Source organism: Gossypium hirsutum, chromosome D03 (assembly GCF_007990345.1).
Source record: "Gossypium hirsutum isolate 1008001.06 chromosome D03, Gossypium_hirsutum_v2.1, whole genome shotgun sequence".
Taxonomy (NCBI): domain Eukaryota; kingdom Viridiplantae; phylum Streptophyta; class Magnoliopsida; order Malvales; family Malvaceae; genus Gossypium; species Gossypium hirsutum.
Genome location: NC_053439.1, coordinates 43539835 through 43562323, shown reverse-complemented (window position 1 = coordinate 43562323; position 22489 = coordinate 43539835).

The following is a 22489-nucleotide window of genomic DNA, read 5'->3' as shown; positions in this document are numbered from 1 at the left end:
TTTAAATTTTAAAATTGACGTGAAAATTATATAATTATAGATACTAGAGGTTCATATTAAAATTAAGTATAAAACCCGAACCCAATATGATTTAAGCTCAAATTAAAAGCCTGAAACCCATAATTCCCATCAAATTTCGTCCAGAAATTCTGCTCGCGCAGTCTTCACTAAAACGGTCATAACTTGAGTTCCCAAACTCAAAATCGAGTGGTTCAAAGTGTGTTTCGAAGATAAGAGATAGATATTCAAACACTAAGTAGACATCTTAACCAAAAAAATACCTGGATCCTATCCAAAAATTTGTCGCAAGTCTGCTGATTCCCTAAACTTAAAATCTGGTAGTTTCAGTGAATGAAATTTAATAAATTTCACCCATTTCATGCATGTATCATTCCTAGTTTCCTCAAAAAGATTCATCCTCACATATTCCCTTTGATCGAATCTTGGTTTGATGTGCTTGGCCTTTGATTTTATTGTTGGGCCTTGAGGTAGTGTAAGCCCATCACATCCATGGGTCTTAAATTGAGCCTTGAGACTCGCATCAGAATGTAATTGAGATCAGTTTCAAAATTGAAGCTCAAATTTGAAAGATATTTTAATTTTAGTTTTAGGGACTAAATTGAATAACATGCAAAACTTTAGGGGCATTCAAAAATTGAAAATTGAACCAATTCATACTTATAATAAGGTTTTATAAAATGTTTGGAATTGATAAATTGAATTGAATAATTGTATAGATCATAAATTAGATAAAAACAAAAATAATCGAGGAAAAGAAAAAATTGTTGAATAGTCCTTGAAGTTCCAACTTAATTTATGATTTTTTAAGGTAAGTTCCAACTTAATTTATGAATTGTATTTAAATTTTTATATATTTGAATTATGATTTTGTGTATGTTTGATAGTAATTTGAATTGTTTGAAATTTGATACAAAAGGTGACACATGGACTAAATTGTAAAGAAATGATAAATTGACTGATAAATTGAATATGATGAATTGTAATTTTAGATTGATTAGTTGAATTGAATTGGTATATAAAAGTTTAATTTTTGAGATGGAGAACTAAATTAAATAGGATTGAAAATAGTGAAATTCGATGAAATTATGGAATTAACTTTGAATTGGGTTGAAATAAAATTTGCTATGTGATGATTTGAACAATGAATTGAATTGATGAGATGTGAATTAAACAAAATGATGATTGGATAAATTGTGAATTGAATTAGTATCTAAATGTTTAATTTTTGAGATGGAGGAGTAAATTAAATAGAATTGAAAATAGTGAAATTCGATGAAATTATGGAATTGACTTTGAATTGGGTTGAAATAAAATTTGCTATGTGATGATTTGATGATTTGAACAATGAATTGAATTGACGAGATGTGAATTAAACAAAATGATGATTGGATAAATTGTTACATTATTAATTGTTCAGACAGAGTCGGATATAGTTGGCATGCCATAGGATATATCGAGTATGGGTTGCTTTGACTACATGTCGATGAGTGCTGAGCACAACTTTTACTTCGGTTATATTGATGAGTGTCGGGCACAAAATGTTTACTTCGAATTTTTTGATGAGGCACTGGGTGCCAAATTTGGTATGTTGGTTGGTTTTGTGTATCTTGTCGAGTTCGAGCTCGAGCCAAATTTGGTATGTTGGTTGATTCGATTCAAAAAATTATATGAATTTGATATTGAATTGATTAGATGTCGATTGATTATGTAAATGACATTGAAATATTGATTATAAGTGAATTGGAATGTGATATGTTTGAATTACTATATGCTACGATATATGTTGAACTCACCTTGTTGATATATGGTTGTCATGTTTAGGCAAACTTGTCAAGCTAGTAGCTTATTGTATTAATTTGTAAGGTAAGTTGTTGTCTAATACCTATGAACTTACTAAGTATTCAATATGCTTACCCCGTTATTTTCCCTTTCCCTGTAGATTGTCAACCTGCGGAACATGTCAAGCGAATCGTACTTAGCTCACACTATCCCGTTGTTGAATGGTAGCTTATTGATAGTTTTAAGTTTGGAGTTCTAGCATGTACATTGGGTTGGGTGAGGGGTGTTACAATCTATAACCAAAGTTATATTGAAAATTTAAGAGAAAGAGCTTACAATTTCCCTTGTATAGGTTCGGCTATGGTGAGAACTTGAGAGAAATAAATTCATTCTTCTTGTTTGCTTTGTCTTAGCCGAATGTAGGAGAAAAGAAGGTAAATTCTCTTTCATCTCACTTAAGAAAATAATTAAATAATTAAAAAAATAATTATTGAGCTTTACACTTCTGTTTAATACTTGGATTAAGAAAATAATTAAGTTTAATTAGTCTAAATTAACTAATTAAATAATCGCCATTGTTATTGAAAACTAAATTAATAATGAAGAACCAATTTAATCATTTCATTCTACTTATTTATGATAATTTGGTCTAATTATTCTATAGCCACTAGGTTAATTTCTAGTTAGACCTTTACTCATTTTCCAATCTAAAGCTCAATAGTAATGACACCTTTATAATTTAGTCTTTGTACTATTTCAAATAACCAATTTTCATTCAATCACACTCACTCTTTTAACTCTTTAATTCCGAAATCAACTCATAATTATTCTATATAAATTATTTACTAACTTGATTTAATAAATTTAGCCAAAAAATTGAATTAACCAACCCCATTGAAAATCAAGTCATTACAAAATGATCCGCACATTGATTCCCTTCCCTGTAAATGCACTTACGTAATATCAAAGCAAACTTAGACATGATGACCTGTAATCAAATACAAATGTAAAGAGAGGAAGATTGTTAGTAACACTATTACAGATAATGTTAACAACAATCATAGAATAACTTTCAATATCGATATGGGGGAAATTAAACTGTAAAGCTAATATGAGCCTATCTCTAAGTACCCATCATTCTATTTCTATGCTGGTAACAATAGGGATATGTCTATAAGAACCACAAATCCATTCACCCCTTTCATTAATAATGATGAGTCCCTCCCCTCATTTTCCTGGATTACAAATGGCAGACCCATTTGTATTGATTTTTACGTTGCCTGGATGAGAAGGAAACCGACAAATAGTGAGGGTGTAACATCCCTAACATCCCGTGAGATGAAAATAGTATTATTTTAGGATTTGCACATGTTAGAACCTTCAAAGTAACAAAAGAAAAGAATAAAAACAAAATAGGAATCATGAGTGATTAGTAGAGAAGGTAGTTGGATACCGTAGGAAATTAAAAAGAATTTGAATTGAGAAAAATTAATTTGAGGTATTGGCTAAATCACAATTGTAATATCCAATTTTGGCCCGGGTCTAAAAGGCCCAAACTACAATAGGCCTGTATGGCCCAAACCCCAAATACAGAGGCCCAAAATACCAACCCAGTGGCCCAAAACAATGTCAGAAACCCCTAGGGTTTCTGGGGTAAACTTTTGCGCCGCATCCAAGCCCCCGCATGAGCCGCACGCCTTCACCTGCAAGAAATAAACACAAAGAAGGAAACAAAATCAAGGATCAAGAAGATATCAAACATGATTTGTTTCTTTATTTTTTTATTATTACTATGGCTATAAAAAGGCCATTAAAATACTTTAAAGAGGATTTTTTTTTGGAAATCAATAAAAAAAATGAGTATTTTCACAATATCAAGCAGAGAAAAACAAAATAAAGATTAAAGGTAGTGATTTGTTTTCTTTGTTTTCTTTTCCTTCGATTCGATTTATTTATTTGTTATACGGAAAGTAAAAAGAAAGAAAAGGAAAATACATGGAGACGCCTTTAAATCTACGCGAAAAGAGCCAAAAAGCCTCTTTGGGGTGCGGCTCCGACCACCTTTCACGGTGGGATCGTGGCAGAGGCGTGGCGATATAGAAGCTAGGGCCAAAACCCTAGCAGAGGAATATCAAGTTTTTTTTTTTGTTTTTTTTGCTGCAAATGATTTTTTTGGGAAAAAATTGATTTAAATAGCGATACTAAACGGTACCGTTTTGGGAGCGGTCCGAAATGTTAAAAACGGCGTCGTTTAAGCATAGACCGGCCCGAAACCGACCCGACCCGGCCTAGGATCCGCGTGTTTTTATGCGGGGGGTAAATTGCATTTTTATCCCCTCCGCCTTTTAATGTTCATTCAATTGGGTTTTTCTTTATTTTTAAATTTATCCCTTTAATTTATTTTCGTTTTCAATTTAGTCCTATTTGAACGACGCCATTTTAGAAGGGAAGGGATAATTTCCTTTCCAGCCCCTCTGCATTATTGGCGTGTTCAATAGGGTCCTTTCGACTTCATTTATTTGCAGATTTAGGCCCATAATTTATGTCAAAGCTCGATTTAGTATTTTTTTATTTATTATTTATTTTTATTAAATTTGATTTTATTGTTATTAAGTATTATTGTTATTATATATTCATTTATGTATATTTTAATATTCTTACATATATTTTTTATAACGCTAAAATATATACATACCTACCTATATTTTTAATATATATATATTATAATTATGCATATATACCTATGCGCATACATTTTAATAATATTTATACTTATACATTTGTATTATGTTTCCTTAAAAAACATACACGTATATATATACATATTTTTTTTTAAATTAATTAATTTTGATAATGTAGATGTTATTTAATCATTTTTAATATATTTTATATGTACATGTATACATATTTATTTATTTTGTTTCTAATGAATATTCTATTATATTTATATATGTATACATATATATCTATGTTTTTTTTTATTTATTTTCGAAAATGTTTAACTACCTACTTATATTTTTAACACATATTTTATAATTTATGTATATATGTATATATTTATATTTTTTTCTTTGTTTTCATAAATGCATTATGTATTTTAGATATATAAGTTTTATAACCTAAAATTTTATGTGTAAGTTATGTTTACGTCTTTTATTCTTCATGATTTCAATATATATATATTGTATTTTTTTTCTTTATTTCTTTCATTTGTTTATTAATTTGTGTTTTCATTTATATTATTTTTTTGCTCATTTATTTGATACTTTGCATGTCATTGATTTTTTTTCTTATGTATATTAGTTTCGTTTATTTATTTGTTTATATTATTTCTATGCCATTTTTGTATTTATTATTGTTGTATTTGTTATTGCGACATTTATACATACAATATAACATTACATCATCTTTACTCGAATTTAGAAATAGAAAATTTTAAAAATAGAGATAATACTCGTATTTAGGATTTTTAAGAAAATTGAGCCCTAACGTATTGGGTTCCAATTTTCTTCGTAAAATCTAACAATCGAGAATTGCTCTTTAATCAAACAAAATAAAGCTTATCATCAGGAATTCAACATATTGTGTCCTAACGTATTGGATGTGACGCGTTAATTTCTCGAGATAAAGATTTTTCTAAAAAATAATAAAGGAAATATTCAATGCTTAGAATTTTGAGAAATTGTGCCCTAATGTATTGGGCCGTGATTTCTTTATAAATCTTAAACAAAGGAATATTCTTTTAAATTTTATTACACGAGTATTTTGGACAAACTCACTTTTGGAGAAGTAGAATGTTGTTCCCTAACACATTGGGTGTGACATTTTCTTTTTCCGAAATGAGAAAAGTCTAAATAAGTAACGCATTTTTAAAGTTTCTACTAAGGATCATATTTTTTTAACTCTCGACATTAAGACACTAATTAATCAACTAGGTACCAATTTTTGGGCGTAACGAGGGTGCTAATCCTTCCTTGTACGTAACCGACTCCCGGGTCCGTTTTTCTAAAACTCGTAGACCAAAGCCATTTTTAGGTGATCCAATCACACATCAATAAAAGATTGGTGGCGACTCCCAATTTTTCTTTTTTTTTAAATCGACAGCTAAATTTTTATTTTTTTTCAAAAATAAAAAATGGTTTCGACAACAATAGTGTGAAAAGTGTTGGGAAAAACGTGTGAAATTAAAAGTATAGACGATTGAATTAGATTGATGGAAAAAATATGAAGGATTAGAAGTGCAATAAGACCAAGATAGTGTTATGAATTGTGGATGAGATTGAAACTAATTGTGGGCCACTAAATGTACATGATGATGTTTAGATTTTTAATTAAATAATATGAACAATTTAAAATATTAAATCAAATAGGTATTTGTTATAGAAAGATGTAGAAATCTCTCCCATTTTCATCACTTTTCTTTTCATGTCACCCCTGATTTCTTAAGAAAAACCAATTTTTATTTTGTTCCATTTTAGTCATTTCCACCATTTTCAATCACCTCAAGCTCAAAAAATGAAAAATTTTCCATGGATTAGTGAAATCAATAGAGCAACCTCATAGCAATTTAAGTTTCTTGTGAAGTTAACTAGTGATCACATTGGAGGGGAGATAAAGGTGCAGTTAGATATTTGGGTAAAGTTCAAGGCAAGGATGATGGGGTTTCTTTAAGGATTTTATGTTTATTTCATTAAAAGTGCATGGAAATGATATGTGATTATTATTTTGATATTAAATATTTGATGTGAGTCTTAAAGACTAATTTTAGACCCATGGATGTGATGGGCTTACACTACCTCAAGGCCCAACAATAAGATCAAAGTCCAAGCAAATCAAACCAAGATTTGATCAAAGGAAAATGTGAGGATGAATCTTTTTAAGGAAACAAGGAATGATACATGCACAAAATGGGTGAAATTTATTAAATTCCATTCACCAAAGTTGCCAGTTTTTAAGTTCGGGGAATCTGTAGACTTGCAATGACTTTTCGGATAGGATCCAAGCTTTTCTTGGTTAGGATGTCTACACGACGTTTGAAGATCTATCTCTTATATTTGAAACGCACTTTGAATCACACGATTTTGAGTTTGGGAGCTCAAGTTATGACCATTTTAGTGAAGACTGCGCGAAAAAAATTTCTGAATAGAATTATGACGAGTTTTTAATTCCAATTTAAATCATATTGGGTTCCGTTTTTAGGCTTAATTTTTACTATATATGAATCCAATATTTTATTTATAAGCTATTTTTATTTTATTTTTTTATTGCAAATTTTTTATAAGCTCTTTTTATTTTATTTTTTATTCCAAATTTTTTATAATTATTAAGTGTTTTAAGTTATTCAACTACTTATTTTTTGAGTTAATAAGTTCTCTTTGAGTTTTTCTTTTCAAGAATTTTTCTTGAGTTTTCATTTAGAAGAGTTTTAACAATCTTTTCAGATTGTGGGGATCATCTTAAAACTTTCTTGCTAAATTTTCTTTCTTGGAGGGGAAATTAAAATCAGTTGAAGGGGGGTTGTGGATTCTTCTTATTTCCAAGGCTCCTTAGGACTTCTACGCGACATGTTCCATCTTTTCAATCTATCTTCTTTATTTTCTTATTTATTGTTCTAATATTTGAGCTATTGTTCTATTTTATTTATCTTTGTTATTTATTTTAATTAATTTATTTTAATTTTTTTATTTGACTTGGATTCGTTTGTGTTTCAGTTTGTGTCAAAATCTAAGTTTCTTTTAGATCGTCTAGAGCCATAAGTTAAATTCGTGACTTGGAAAAACTTGTGATCATGTTTCTGCATCCATCTGTATCATTCCGTATCAATCTTGTAAATGTGTGATATGTTAATAAAGAGAAAAAGAATAGAGGTGATCAATAAGGTATTGATAAGGGGAAAGAAGTAGCAAATGAGTGAAGGAAGAAGAAAGAGCTCATCCAAGCACTTGATTGTAAGTACTTCAAGAATTTTACTTTACCTAAATTAATATAAGTGAAAGTCATATTAAAATGGTTATATGATTATTTTTTATGTGAATATAATATATATAAAGTTGATGAACGAGTAGTGAAAATATGAATTTGATTTTAATTACAAAATGAATAGATTTGGTATATTGAAATAGTAGTAAGAAGGGACTAAACTATAAAATATACAAAATTAAACATGTGAACTAAAATATTTATAAATAGGGTTTGAACGAACTGTGATGTAATAGTCAATAGACAAAAAGCGATGCTATAGTAGAGTTATAGAGTATAGTGAATTTTCATGTTAATAAAGACCAATTTGTAAAAGATGTAAAGTTTAAATTGTTGAGTAAATTTAGTGAATTTAACGTATAAATGCCCATGTAGACAAGGTGTGAACTAGTAGGATATAGATGGCATGCCATTAGGAAATTTTTCATCTGCTCTAGTGATAGTGGCACTTTGGTGCAGTTCGTTAACTTTACAATTTGGTGTAAGGTAGTGTATGCACGTTTGTGAAAATGATTCAGTGTTCCTTCTGCATATCCTATGTTTTCTATTGAGTATACAATTAGGCTAATAATATTGGTTTAAGAATTCACTATGGTTACTTTCTATTTAATTTCTTTGTATATTATTATTGTTATTTAGGTATTTAAATTTTAACCTTTGATTTTTAGTTTTTGATGTACTTACTAAGATTTTATAAGCTTAACGCGTTAATTTTCAACGTGTAGGTAAAGAATCGAGTTGTAGCTCTAAAGTGAAGATACCATCTCAACTTATCATATCTCAAAGCTTGGAAGAGAGTATGATTATGATCTTTTGGTTATAGATTATGGCATGTACATAGATTAATGCAAAGCATATGGACAAGATTCCTAGTGAAAATACTTGAAGAATCTTGATCATTTTGTTAACCTTACAAAATTAGTTAAATATTTATTGAGTTATATGTGGAATTATATGATGTTTTGATGGAGATTTATGTTTTACAATGTTTAAAAGTGATATGGAATGATTGATGATAGTTTAGACTTGATTTTAGATGTTTCAAAAAATGTTTTAGATAATTTGTCTTCAGTATCGCAACACTAGAATGAAATTAGAGTAATGTGTTTTTGGCGTCGCAAAATCAGAAGCTCAATGTCGTGACATCAGTCAGTGTTGGACCCCCAATTTCCTGTGTCGTGACATTGACCCTATTTACCTTGTTTTGACTCGAATAAGCCTCGAATGGTCCCCGTTTGTAACCAAACTTTAAAGAAATCCTAGAAATGAATTAAATAACTTCAAAATTGTCAATCTATGCTAAAACAAAGTTTTAAAATTGATGTACGATTTGAGTAGCCTTAGTTTCCAAATGTGACATCCCTTGCTCCTGACGTATCATGCACTAAAGGTGAGGGGTGTTATACAGGGTATTAGGGGGAGCCCGAACAAGAATTTTACTCGCAATAGCAAAGAAAATGTTTCTTTGTTTATCAGTTTACTCTCAATAGCAAAAAAAATATAATAGTGTTTCACAGTAACCAAGTTTCCCATAAAAAGAAACAAAAAATTAAATACATGGGAACTTAGTACTGATTATGAAAGGTTTTAGATAAGGTATTAATCTGAAGCCTTTCATTCCAATTGAGGTTGTTAGTATGGGGAACTAGACTATTTGACGTGAAACTCGCCCACAGGCTTTTGTCAATAGTATAATGATGAAAAAAGATCCACTATTTAGGAAAGACCTTTGCATAGAGCATAATTATCTTCAATTTGAAATCCTTTTTTAATCAAAAAGTGAGAATTGGGAAGGATCATGTGGTTACAATCCTAAAGGAAAAATTCGATTTAGGAGGAACTTTAATTTTCCACACACATTCCTATTTGTTTCTAGAAATATTAGAGGTCAAGTTTTAAGACCCCATGGCCAACTTGCAAGCCAACTCCAAGGTGAAAGGTGTTGGAAAAATCTGATTTAAAAAGTAATTTTCTATCACTGCGAAAAATTAAAATTTTGAAAACTGAGCCAGTTTGTGAATTTATAATAATAAACTTTTCCCAAAAAGTACCTAAGGTTTAAGCAAGGTAGATCCTTGTTCGCTATTCTCGTACCAATAATTGCTTCTTCGCTATTCTATAGTGAAATGATTTTCAACCAAATGACCTTCTTCTCTATTCTCATACCAATAATTGCTTCGATGTGGACTCAAATAATCACGAACCAAACACAGAACCAAAAATGATTTATGACTTTTAGTAGGAAAGTAATTCTCTCTCAATAGAAACCAGTAGAATTGTAATTCCCAGAAAATAGAATTTCTACTTATGGCAGAATAACAATATCTCAAAGTTGAGTGTAACTCTTTTGTAAAACTTGTTTTTTGAAGCTCTACCAGTGTCATCTTATAGGGACAGATAGGAGAATCCTGGTTGAATATTAAAATACAAATAATATTTATTTAATAGAAAAATCAATCTTCTAGTTGAATTAGAAAAATGGGGCGGCACTCTATAAATAAATACACTACGATTGTTGCTCCTCACATGAAATATGAGAGGACCTGGGCCTCTCCTATATTTGGTCTAATTATATGTGCTTCCTGCACTTTGAACCCAACACTTTATAATTTAATCCAACCTAGTACATATTTTTTCTATTTCTCAAATTAATAAATATAATTAATTAAATTAGATAAATTAATTTTTTAATTAAATAATTTTCTCAACTCAATTCTAATCTCATTAAAGTCATGATAACTTTACCATAAAAAATATATAAAAAAATATATTTAATTTTCATATTTAATGGATTTACAATGACTAATTAATTTAATTCTATTTTCAAACTTCGATTATTTAATTAAATTATTCGAAAAACTTAAATTAATTCTCAATCTATTTTTATACTCAATGAGAAAACACATGCACTTGCAAATGTGACTCATTTCTCTAACTTTATCATTTTCATCCAATTCTATTCATTTGATTCTACATGCAATTCATTTCTAGTTTCAATGAGTTAGCGGAGGGACCTATTAGACATATGCAATTAGGGATCAAATTATTTATACTTAAGTTCCAACATTTTGTCTATTAATTATAAAATTGTTTAGTTAGAAAATCATTTCACTATAGTATTGTGACTAAGCTCTCATTTATTACATATGTCGAAACCATTTTTTAAAAACAAAAAAATTTAGGTTGTCGACTTTAAAAAATGAAAATTGGGAGTCGCCACCAATCTTTTATTAAGGTGTGATTGGATCACCTAAAAAACGGCTTTGGTCTACGAGTTTTAGAAAAACGGATCTGGGAGTCAGTTACGTACGGGGAAGGATTAGCACTCTCGTAACGCCCAAAATTGGTACCTAGTTAATTAATTAGTGTCTTAATGTCGAAAATTTGAAAAATATAATCCTTAGCAAAAACTTAAAAACGTTACTTATTAAGACCCTTATCATTTCGAAGAAAGAAAATGTCACACCCAATGCGTTAGGGCACAACATTCTAATTTCCTCAAAAATGAATTAGTCTAAAACTCGTGTAATAAAAATTTAAAAGAATATTCATTTGTTTGAGATTTAAGAAATCGCGGCCCAATACATTAGGGCACAATTCCTCAAAATCCCAAACTTGAAATATTTCCTTTATTATTATTTTTTCAAAAAATCTTTGTCTCGAGAAATCAATACGTCCAATACGTTAGGATACAACATATTTAACTCCCCAACAACAAGCTTTTATTTTATATATTTTTATTAATTAGCAACCCTCGATCGTTAGATTTAACGAAGAAAATCGGAACCCAATATGTTAGGGCTCAATTTCCTTGAAAATCCTAAATACGAGTGTTATCTCAATTTTGAAAATTTTAAAATCGAAAAAAAAATGATGTGATGCTACATTAAATATAAAATGTAATAGTAAATACAACAACGGCATAGAAATAAACGAAATTAATTTACATAAACAACGACATGTAAAATATCAAATGAATATAAATGAAAACATAAATCAATAAGCAAATGAAGGAAATAAACAAAAAAAAATAAAGAGAAAAAGGTACAAAATATATATGCATTTGAAATTATGAAGAATAAAAGACATAAAGATAATTTACTCATAAAATTTTGGGTTATAAAACTTATATATATATAATACATAATGCATTTATGAAAACAAGGAAAATATAAATATATACATATAAAATATATTCATGCATTTACAAAAAAATGAAATATATAAGTATAATATAAAAACGTGGAAAATATTTATAATAAGCTTTGAATGGAGTATAAATATATGTGTATATATTACAAAAATATATAAACATATAAAAAATCATAAAATATGGGCAAACGCATAAATATTATGAAATATAAATGTGTATATATATATGTATAAAAATATGAAAATAAAATAATAATAAATCATGTATATAATATGTATATATATTAAAACGTTTAAAATATATATGTATATATATTAACATGCATATGTGCACATATATGTAGGTATAATAATAATATATAATATAATAATAAAAATAATAATAACAAAATTAATAAAATAAACTAAAAACCTAAAATGAAAGATTAAGGATTAAATTGAAAATCATCAGAATAAAAAAAATGAAGGGCCCAATTAAAAGGCGCGAATAACTCATAGGGCTCGAATGGGAAAATATCTCCATCCTTTGAAACGCGTCACTTTATTAGGGCTAAATAAAATAAATAAATAAAATTCGTAGTGGTATCACATTCTCCCTTTTTTAAAATCGTAAATAAGTAAAAAATAATCGAAAAAGAAAAAAAAAAAGAAAACAGTAAGCCACCTTTAAAAAACGTCCAATCGTTCTCCCTTTTTTTGTTCTTTTTTTTCTACAATGAAGGGAGAGGCCTCTATTTATAGCCGAGCCTCCCCAAATCCAACGGTACAGATCAAATACATCAACGGCTAAGATTAAAGGGTATCTACAAATTAAATCTTTAAGATTACAAAATCATATTTTCTAAGATTGTATATATCATATCTAAGATTGCATATATCATATCTAAGATTTCATATCATATCTAAGATTGTATATCCTCAAAAATTATGTTTCCATATGTGAGCCCGGGCTAAAATTGGGTATTACAGCTGCCCCTCTTTGCTCATTGTCATGTAACAGGAACGGAGCAAAGACTTTAGAAATGACCAATTTTTGCCAGGTCACGCTGGATCTTGGTGCTCTTCTTCTTCAGGCAGCCATATCCATCCTACTGCATCTTCAGATGTATAAGAATTAGTGTCTCGATCCACTCCACTGTAACATCGGAGAGATGGGATTAGTGACTCGTAACTTTTAATCTGCTTAACTGTAATTTCAGAGAGATAAAATCCATTACTCTAACCCACTCCACTACAACTTAGGGAGACAGGATTTGTTTATTTAGTCTGCCTCACTGCAACTTCAGGAGGATAAGCCTTGTTTACTTAGTCTGCTCCACTGCAACTTCAGGGAGATAAGACTAGACGCGATCTGCTCTGCAACTTCAGAGAGATAAGATCTAAGGTTTTGATCCGCTCCACTGCAACTTCAGGGAGATAGGATTATCAGCTCTAATCTGCTCCACTGCAACTTCAGGGAGATAAGATTTGCCATCTTCAGTCTACCTCACTGCAACTTCAAGAGGATAAGACTTGCTTGCTGAGTCTGCTCCACTGCAACTTCAGGGAGATAAGACTGGATGCGATCTGCTCTCTGCAACTTCAGAGAGATAAGATCCAAGGTTTTAATCCGCTCCACTGTAACTTCAAGGAGATAGGATTATCGGCTTTAATCTGCTCCACTGCAACTTCAGGGAGATAAGATTTGCCATCTTCAACCTACTCCGCTGCTGCTCAGGGAGACAAGGCTTTGTGGCTTAAATCTGCTTCCCACTATCTTGGAAAGATAAGATTTGCCGTCTTTGATCTGCTCCACTACTGCTTAGGGAGATAAGATCTACAATCTTTAACCTTCTCCGCTGCTGCTCAGGGAGACAAGGCTTGGTGGCTTAAATCTGCTTCCCATTATCTTGGAAAGATAAGATTTACCGTCTTCGATCTGCTCCATTACTGCTTAGGGAGATAGGATCTACAACCTACTCCATTGCTGCTCAGGGAGACAAGGCTTTGTGGCTTAAATCTGCTTCCCACTATCTTGGAAAGATAAGATTTGTCGTCTTTGATCTGCTCCACTACTGCTTAGGGAGATAAGATCAATCTTCAACCTACTCCGCTGCTGCTCAGGGAGACAAGGCTTGGTGGCTTAAATCTGCTTCCCACTATCTTGGAAAGATAAGATTTACCGTCTTCGATTTTCTCCACTACTGCTTAGGGAGATAAGATCTACAATCTTCAACCTTCTCCGCTGCTTCTCAGAGAGACAAAGCTTGGTGTTTCACCGGTTTGTTCTCTGGGGAACATGACCTGTATAATTCATTTTATGAACCTAATCATGCCTAGTGATTAGGATGTCATGATCAGGATGAGTCAAATGCTCCTAACTAGGTATGTATGAATGATGTTTGCATGAATGCGAAATGTCATTTTTTTACAATGATCCTTCTTTATCATTGCTCAACATTTATTAAGGTTTTATCACTGACGCGCCGCAACGCCTTCGCTCAGTTGGCATTTCCATTTAGTCAGATTGCCCCTATTGTAAACTTCAAAGTTCAATCCAGTAGGACGCAAAATTTGTCCCATTATTCTCCCACTACAACCCAAGGGTAGACATATACAGCTTTTTCTCAATTCACTCCTATCACAAATCAAGGCTACAAAATGTGAAGTTCTTTGGTCCTTTACACTATGCCTATGGTGTTGTACTAAAGGCTTATGCTCAAATGAAGGCTTTCTTCTCCGAGGGAACCTCTTCCTATTGCCTGGTGATCATTGTTTATTTAAGCCTTATCACCGACACGACATCTTGTTATTTTGCTCAATCGATGCTTTTTGACAACAAAATCCGAAGAGAAAGTCCTTATTTAGACTCTTCCTTCTCAAATTTCCAACCTTTAAACTTGGTGCATTCTAAACAATAGCCCTGTTTCAGATTCCTGTATTATTTAGAAACTTCTAAAATAATATGCAAAACTTCCCTTGTAAAAGTTTTATTAGTCCTTTAATCACTATTCCAATGCAACATGCTTGCAAAAAGGTCATAACAATGGATAAGAATAAAGTTAATTTTGAGCATAGCTCGAAAGGAATAGATTATCAAAAATAGTAAACAAAGAAATTGATTGGGAATATGTATCTTTAGAGAAGAATGAAGTATTCCAAGAACAACAAATTCAATATAAATAGTATAAAAATTGGGTGCCCCAGATATCGCAGCTTGAGCTTCTCTGTACAAACTTTCTAAAGACCATTCTGAGTTTGACATGTGTTTAGGAAATCTACTGTGCTTTGCCGATGCCCCAATATGTCGCCTACCATTTCCTGTTAATTCAGGTATAGCAAGATCATCATATGCCCCAATCAAAATTTGAACTACTCTGATTACCTCATGCCCAATTCTAATCAAATATTTGAGCCGCCCTTTTCGGGTTTTCAACTCAAATCCTCTTTGGTCTCAAGGCGTCATTTGTAGATTTTCACCTTGGCCTCACCTTTTGCTTTTCTTTTGCTTTTTCTTTCTTTTTTTGTTCTCTCTTTCTCTTTTTTTTTTGAAAAATTTGAATCTGAACTCATAGGATTAGGCATGTCCCTGTTATCCCTTCTGATCAAAATCGACGCTTTTTAGATAAGGCCTTCCACATAAGATCTTTTCCAGCTTGGGATAAAGTTCTTCTTTGTATGGGAAGGATCTTCTTCAGTACCAGGTCCCTCTCAAAGAATTCTATAGGGCGGACCTTTTTTGTAAGCTCATATCATTTGTTTTTGGCACATTTGACCATGATGAATAACTTTAAACATTCCTCTTCAATCGAAATTAATCCAAAAACTTAGAGAGAAAGAATCATGTCTTCAATAGGCAATACCGTAATAGACCCTGGAGAAAGGCATTGCCCCGACGGAGTTTTTTTTTTGCGATATGGCATTAATCGCGAATAGACTGCAAACCTTTGATATTGTGTTATTGTTCAAACTTAGTACATTGTCAAATATGATCTTTTTGGGGTTCCATACTGACATAGGATTCTTTAAGAATTTGCCGACTGTCGACTTTATGACATTAGCATACAATGCAACTTCCACCCATTTAGTAAAGTAATTGACGACCATAAAGACGAATCGATGACCGTCAGACTCTTTTGGCGAGATCGACCAAATGACCTTCATGCCCCACATAAGGAGAAGTAATGTATTCCAATGATTTTTTTGTAGGGTAAGATCCGTTTCTCGACTTGTTCTACCATCCTTAACAGGTCCAGAAATAGGCTACGATCTATGTCATCATCAAAGTCATGAGATCCCTCTAAACACAAGTCTCGCTCAGAAGGAGATTCTGAGTTAGTAGCAGCGTCACTCATGTCATTGATATCTGGGGACCCATAGTAATCGCAAAAGAATATACAAAAGAATGTGTGAATTTACGAATAATTATTTGTATAATATAATTATGAATGAAAGAATGATTCAAAAGAATGAAAGAATAATTATTCACATAAAAAGAATGAAAGAATATTTTCTCAAAATGCAAAGATGTTTTTCATTAAAATAATAACATTCAGACATTAGCCTATTTCACAAAAAGTTCTCATTGCTTCTAGGCTAAAAGCAACAAGTGTTCTAAGTATTACTCTAAATAAGCTCTAAAAATTATAGGGATTTCTTTCGCAGTCCAATTATTTAGAACACTTCCAAGTTGATAAGGGCGAATATCTAACAAGGACCCTTTTCAGTTGTCTTCATGCACGGCATTGATGTAAATGCTTCCTAACACTTCCTCATACATTGCATTCACCCCATCATTGATGTGATTGGGTAGCAGATTTTCTGCACTGGATGAACCATCAAATTTGACAACGCCTATATTGATGAGTCTTTCAACTAACTTTTTGAAGGCAATGCAATTCTCTACTAAGTGCCCCGTAATTCCCGTATGATAATCACATTACGTGTTTGTATCATACCATTTAGGGTACGGAGGTTGCAAGGGTTTTGAGTAGAAAGGTGCAACAACGTGCGCACCGAATAAGCTTTGATACAACTCCTTATACGCCATCGGAATTGGTGTGAACTAGAGCTTCTCAGTACCTGGTTTCCCACTAGATTTGTGCTTTAAAGGACTCTGATGTCTGGTGGTTTCTGTCTTTGTCTGACCCACAGTGATTGGTTTTGAGTGGCCTTTGTTATATCGGCCTGCATTATCCCCCTTATTCCCCTTTCTCTTTGGGGCATTTATAGTATCTGAGTATTCTACCCTCGCCTGTTTTATTTCTGCTGGATTATCACGAGCAATAGGATTGACTAAATTGTTCTTCAGATTGGATCTTGAGCCTGTCGGGTGATTCATTGGTGTTAAGGTATTGGTCTGATATTGCTGGGATTTGATAGTAAGGGGTGCCCCTTGTGGGTGCATATATGGCTGGACACTTATCGGGATAAAATTTGAGGGATAATTAGGGTCTTCTTTATCCTCCCCAAAGTGGACCACTGGGCTTTCCTCTCTTTCTAACCCTCTAGCCAATAACTGGGTTAACTGGTTTATCACATTGCTTTGGAATTCTAGCATCTGATCCTTCATATTTTGTTGAAATTTGGTTAATTGCTCTTGCATCTGTATTTGGATTTGCTCTATTCTTTCCAATCTTTGGTCCATGCCTCCTGACTTTTCTCGGGTACTATAACGGTGTTTGGCAGGTTGGCTGGTTTCCAAATTAGCTGAAGAATGATTTTAATCGATTAGGCTCTTTTAGTGGATTTTAATGCGTATGATGTCATGTAACGCGAATGCATGCAATGAATGCATAAAAAGATGTTGATTCTGATTCAATTCCATTTAGAAAACTTTACTAGAAAACAAATCTCTTTGCATAAAGTGGATATTTATACGGCCTTGCCCTCATAGGCGAAGATATTCGATCCTTTTCTTCAGTCGAGTGTTAAGATAAATCTCACGAACTCTTCAAAAAATATCTCTTCTATCTCCTTTTTGCTTGATCCAGGTCGTAACTTGTTGCTCACTCATCCTCGTGATGCTCGTTGGCTTCTCTTTAAGAAGGTTTAGCAGCTCTCGAATAATCTTTGTCATCTTGAATCCTTGGGAAACGGAGCCATAGTCATGTAGTCCTCCATTAAATTATCATCTTTCTCTTATCACATGTTCTTGGACCATATTCGGACAACCATATTGTCATCCCCTTTATCAAGAAACCCATTTCCTTATGACAAGCTCTCTATTTAGCAACTGAACGTGAATCAACACCTCTTTTTTAAGATTCAAATGCAATGTAATCATAATAAAAACAACATAAAAAACAAGTTAGTACAAAGTAAAAGCAAATGAATAAAGTACCTACTCGGGAAACCACTAGGGTTTGGTGTAATTATTCCTAAGGTGGGAAACTAGGGTTCACTATATGTAGTTTGGCTCTAAGGTAAGGGTACCTGAACTAGCAGATTCCTCGATCCTCACCCATTATAGGCCCATACGGACCAAGTTCAATTCAGGGGAATACATTTCCCTACGGCTGCACAGAGATGAAAATCTCACGAAGACATAGGTACGGATGTATCCCGAAAGCAATCCGCTATCCTGCATGGAGGTGAAGACCTCACGAAGGAAATAGCTTCTCACTCCCACTTAAAATGATATAATCGAGTGGTTATGTAATGCAATATGTAGAAACATCAAAATTCAAACCAATAAAGTAATTACAAACCGAAGTAATTATAATCGTAACAAAAATGGAAAAAATACAACAAAATGATTTTAAATTTAAACCAAGTTTTCGGGTGACCTCTAGGCATTCGGTGTGATTCTACCTAGGGTAGGCTCCTAAGGCTCATTATATACGGTTTGGTTCTAAAGTAAGGGAACTCGAACTAGCAGATTCTTCGATCTTCACCCATTATAGGCTCATATAGATCAAATTCAGTTCAGGGAAACACATTTTCCCTATGACTATACGGAGATGATAATCTCACGAAGGCATAGGTACCGATGTATTCCGAAAGCGATCCACTATCCTATACGGAGGTGAAAACCTCACGAAGAAATAGTTTCTCACTCCCACTTAGAAGGGTAAAATCATTCAACTCATGTAATGAATAATGCAAAGATCAATTAAGCAAGAAAATGAATTGATGCACAATGATCTCATGATTTTTTTTAATTTATTTTCTCGACAATAAGACAGAAATTAATCAACTTTGTGGCTCGACTCTCGTATGTGTCCCCAGTGGAGTCGCCAAGCTGTCAAAACCATTTTTTAAAAACAAAAAAATTTAGGTTGTCGACTTTAAAAAATGAAAATTGAGAGTCGTCGCCAATCTTTTATTAAGGTGTGATTGGATCACCTAAAAAACCGGCTTTGGTCTACGAGTTTTAGAAAAACGGATTCGGGAGTCAGTTACGTACAAGGAAGGATTAGCACCCTCGTAACACCCAAAATTGGTACCTAGTTAATTAATTAGTGTCTTAATGTCGAAAATTTTAAAAATATAATCCTTAGCAAACATTCTAATTAATTTTAAAATTCTAATTAATTTTAATGTCGAAAATTTTAAAAACGTTACTTATTAAGACCCTTATCATTTCGAAGAAAGAAAATGTCACACCCAATGCGTTAGGGCACAACATTCTAATTTCCTCAAAAATGAATTAGTCTAAAACTCGTGTAATAAAAATTTAAAAGAATATTCATTTGTTTAAGATTTAAGAAATCGCAGCCCAATACGTTAGGGCACAATTCCTCAAAATCCCAAACTTGAAATATTTCCTTTATTATTATTTTTTCAAAAAATCTTTGTCTCGAGAAATCAATACGTCCAATACGTTAGGATACAACATATTTAACTCCCCAACAACAAGCTTTTTATTTTATATATTTTTTATTAATGAGCAACCCTCGATCGTTGGATTTAACGAAGAAAATCGGAACCCAATACGTTAGGGCTCAATTTCCTTGAAAATCCTAAATACGAGTGTTATCTCAATTTTGAAAATTTTAAAATCGAAAAAAAAATGATGTGATGCTACATTAAATATAAAATGTAATAATAAATACAACAATGCCATAGAAATAAACGAAATTAATGTACATAAACAACGACATGTAAAATATCAAATGATTATAAATGAAAACATAAATCAATAAGCAAATGAAGGAAATAAACAAAAAAATAAAGAGAAAAAGGTACAAAATATATATGCATTTGAAATTATGAAGAATAAAAGACATAAAGATAATTTACTCATAAAATTTTGGGTTATAAAACTTATATATATATAAAATACATAATGCATTTATGAAAACAAAGAAAATATAAATATATACATATAAAATATATTCATGCATTTACAAAAAAAATGAAATATATAAGTATAATATAAAAACGTGGAAAATATTTATATTAAGCTTTGAATGGAGTATAAATATATGTGTATATATTACAAAAATGTATAAACATATAAAAAATCATAGAATATGGGCAAATGCATAAATATTATGAAATATAAATGTGTGTATATATATATGTATAAAAAAATATGAAAATAAAATAATAATAAAGTATGTATATAATATGTATATATATATAAAACGTTTAAAATATATATGTATATATATTAACATGCATATGCGCACATATATGTAGGTATAATAATAATATATAATATAATAATAATAATAATAATAAATTTAATAAAATAGACTAAAAACCTAAAATGAAAGATTAAGGATTAAATTGAAAATCAACAGAATAAAAAAAAATGAAGGGCCCAATTAAAAGGCGCGAATAACTCATAGGGCTCGAATGGGAAAATATCTCCATCCTTTGAAACGCGTCACTTTATTAGGGCTAAATAAAATAAATAAATAAAATTCGCAGTGGTATCACCTTCTCCCTTTTTTAAAATCGTAAATAAGTAAAAAATAATCGAAAAAGAAAAAAAAAGAAAACAATAAGCCACCTTTAAAAAACTGCTAATCGTTCTCCCTTTTTTTATTCTTTTTTTTCTACAATGAAGGGAGAGGCCTCTATTTATAGCTGAGCCTCCCCAAATCCAACGGTACAGATCAATTACATCAACGGCTAAGATTAAAGGGTATCTACAAATTAAATCTCTAAGATTACAAAATCGTATCTTCTAATATTGTATATATCATATCTAAGATTGCATATATCATATCTAAGATTGCATATCATATCTAAGATTGTATATCCTCGAAAATTATGTTTCTATATGTGAGCCCGGGCTAAAATTGGGTATTACAACATACTATTACAAAAGCTACTTAATCTGCACTTGTCCAATGACATTGTCGTAAGTGTGTTACCCTAATAAGATATTAATATTAAAATCTTTGGGATAAATCCATTCTCTCAATATGATCCTATTTTATCTCATTGTAACCATTACATCTTCCTTCATAAAAAGTCAATTACTATCAAATAGTTATTAATTTATTTATCATAAAGACAAACGATTCGTGGTCATGTTTACTTTTCATCTATCACATAATTTCTATTAGAGGATATCATTTACCCATTAGTTGGGCTATGAATTCCACTATTGCGAATGATTCTACATAACACATAAGTAGTATCCCCTACGCATTAACTTTCGATTCCTTATCTATTTGAATTCAGGCTTTTTACTTAAATCAAAGTATACGAGTCACGCATACATAGTCTATCATCCACTTAGGATTAAGGTATGCAACACTATGAACGACATAAGTGAATAAATCCATAAATGGATCTAGGATCTATTCTACTTGGGTCATGTCTGACGAAGTCACTCACATCTATGTCTCTATCTTCTAGGAGTCATCCATTCTGATACTCAATAAGCATCTCCCAATTGAAATTGATAGATGGCATATTAGTCTTTCAATGGGTTAGCTCATTTTCGATTAGACTAAGGACATGTTTAGGTTCTTCTACCAATACAAACTATCTTTTCGTATTATAGCCTGACCATGTAATGCTGATTGGTGTTAGTTAAATGTTAGATAACCAATAAGCTAATATTTGCTTCTAATTTGCTTTACATGCAAAAACAATGATGAAAATATAAAAAAGGTATTAATGGATATTATTAAACCAGTTTGTTTGAAAAATGCAAGTGCACACAGACAAAAATACTACACTTAAGGCACCAAATCCAACAAAAAGACCATCTTTTGATAGCCCCCAACACCTAATATCTTCTAGATTTTCATCTAAAGAGATAGGGATACTAGCCATTCTTTCCTTATATGACAAAATGAAGGAGAATGATTTTTTTAAAGATCTTTTAAACTCATACGAGCCTCTTTAAAGGTCAAATCCTCTTCACTATCGGTCAAAGGGCCCTATATATTACCCCTTAGAGGACCATCACTAACCCAATTATCCCATCAGAATCTAGCCCTCTTTCCGTTGCATACTTGCCACTTTAAATCTTATTTGAGGATGGGTCCGACTCTCTTAAGCAAAATAAGTAATCGAAGAGGGCCTATTACATTTCAAACTTTGTTCTTCCCATAGGTACTTGCTAAGTAGCACTTGGCCCAACTTTTGGAGCTTTCATTCCAAAGTCTCC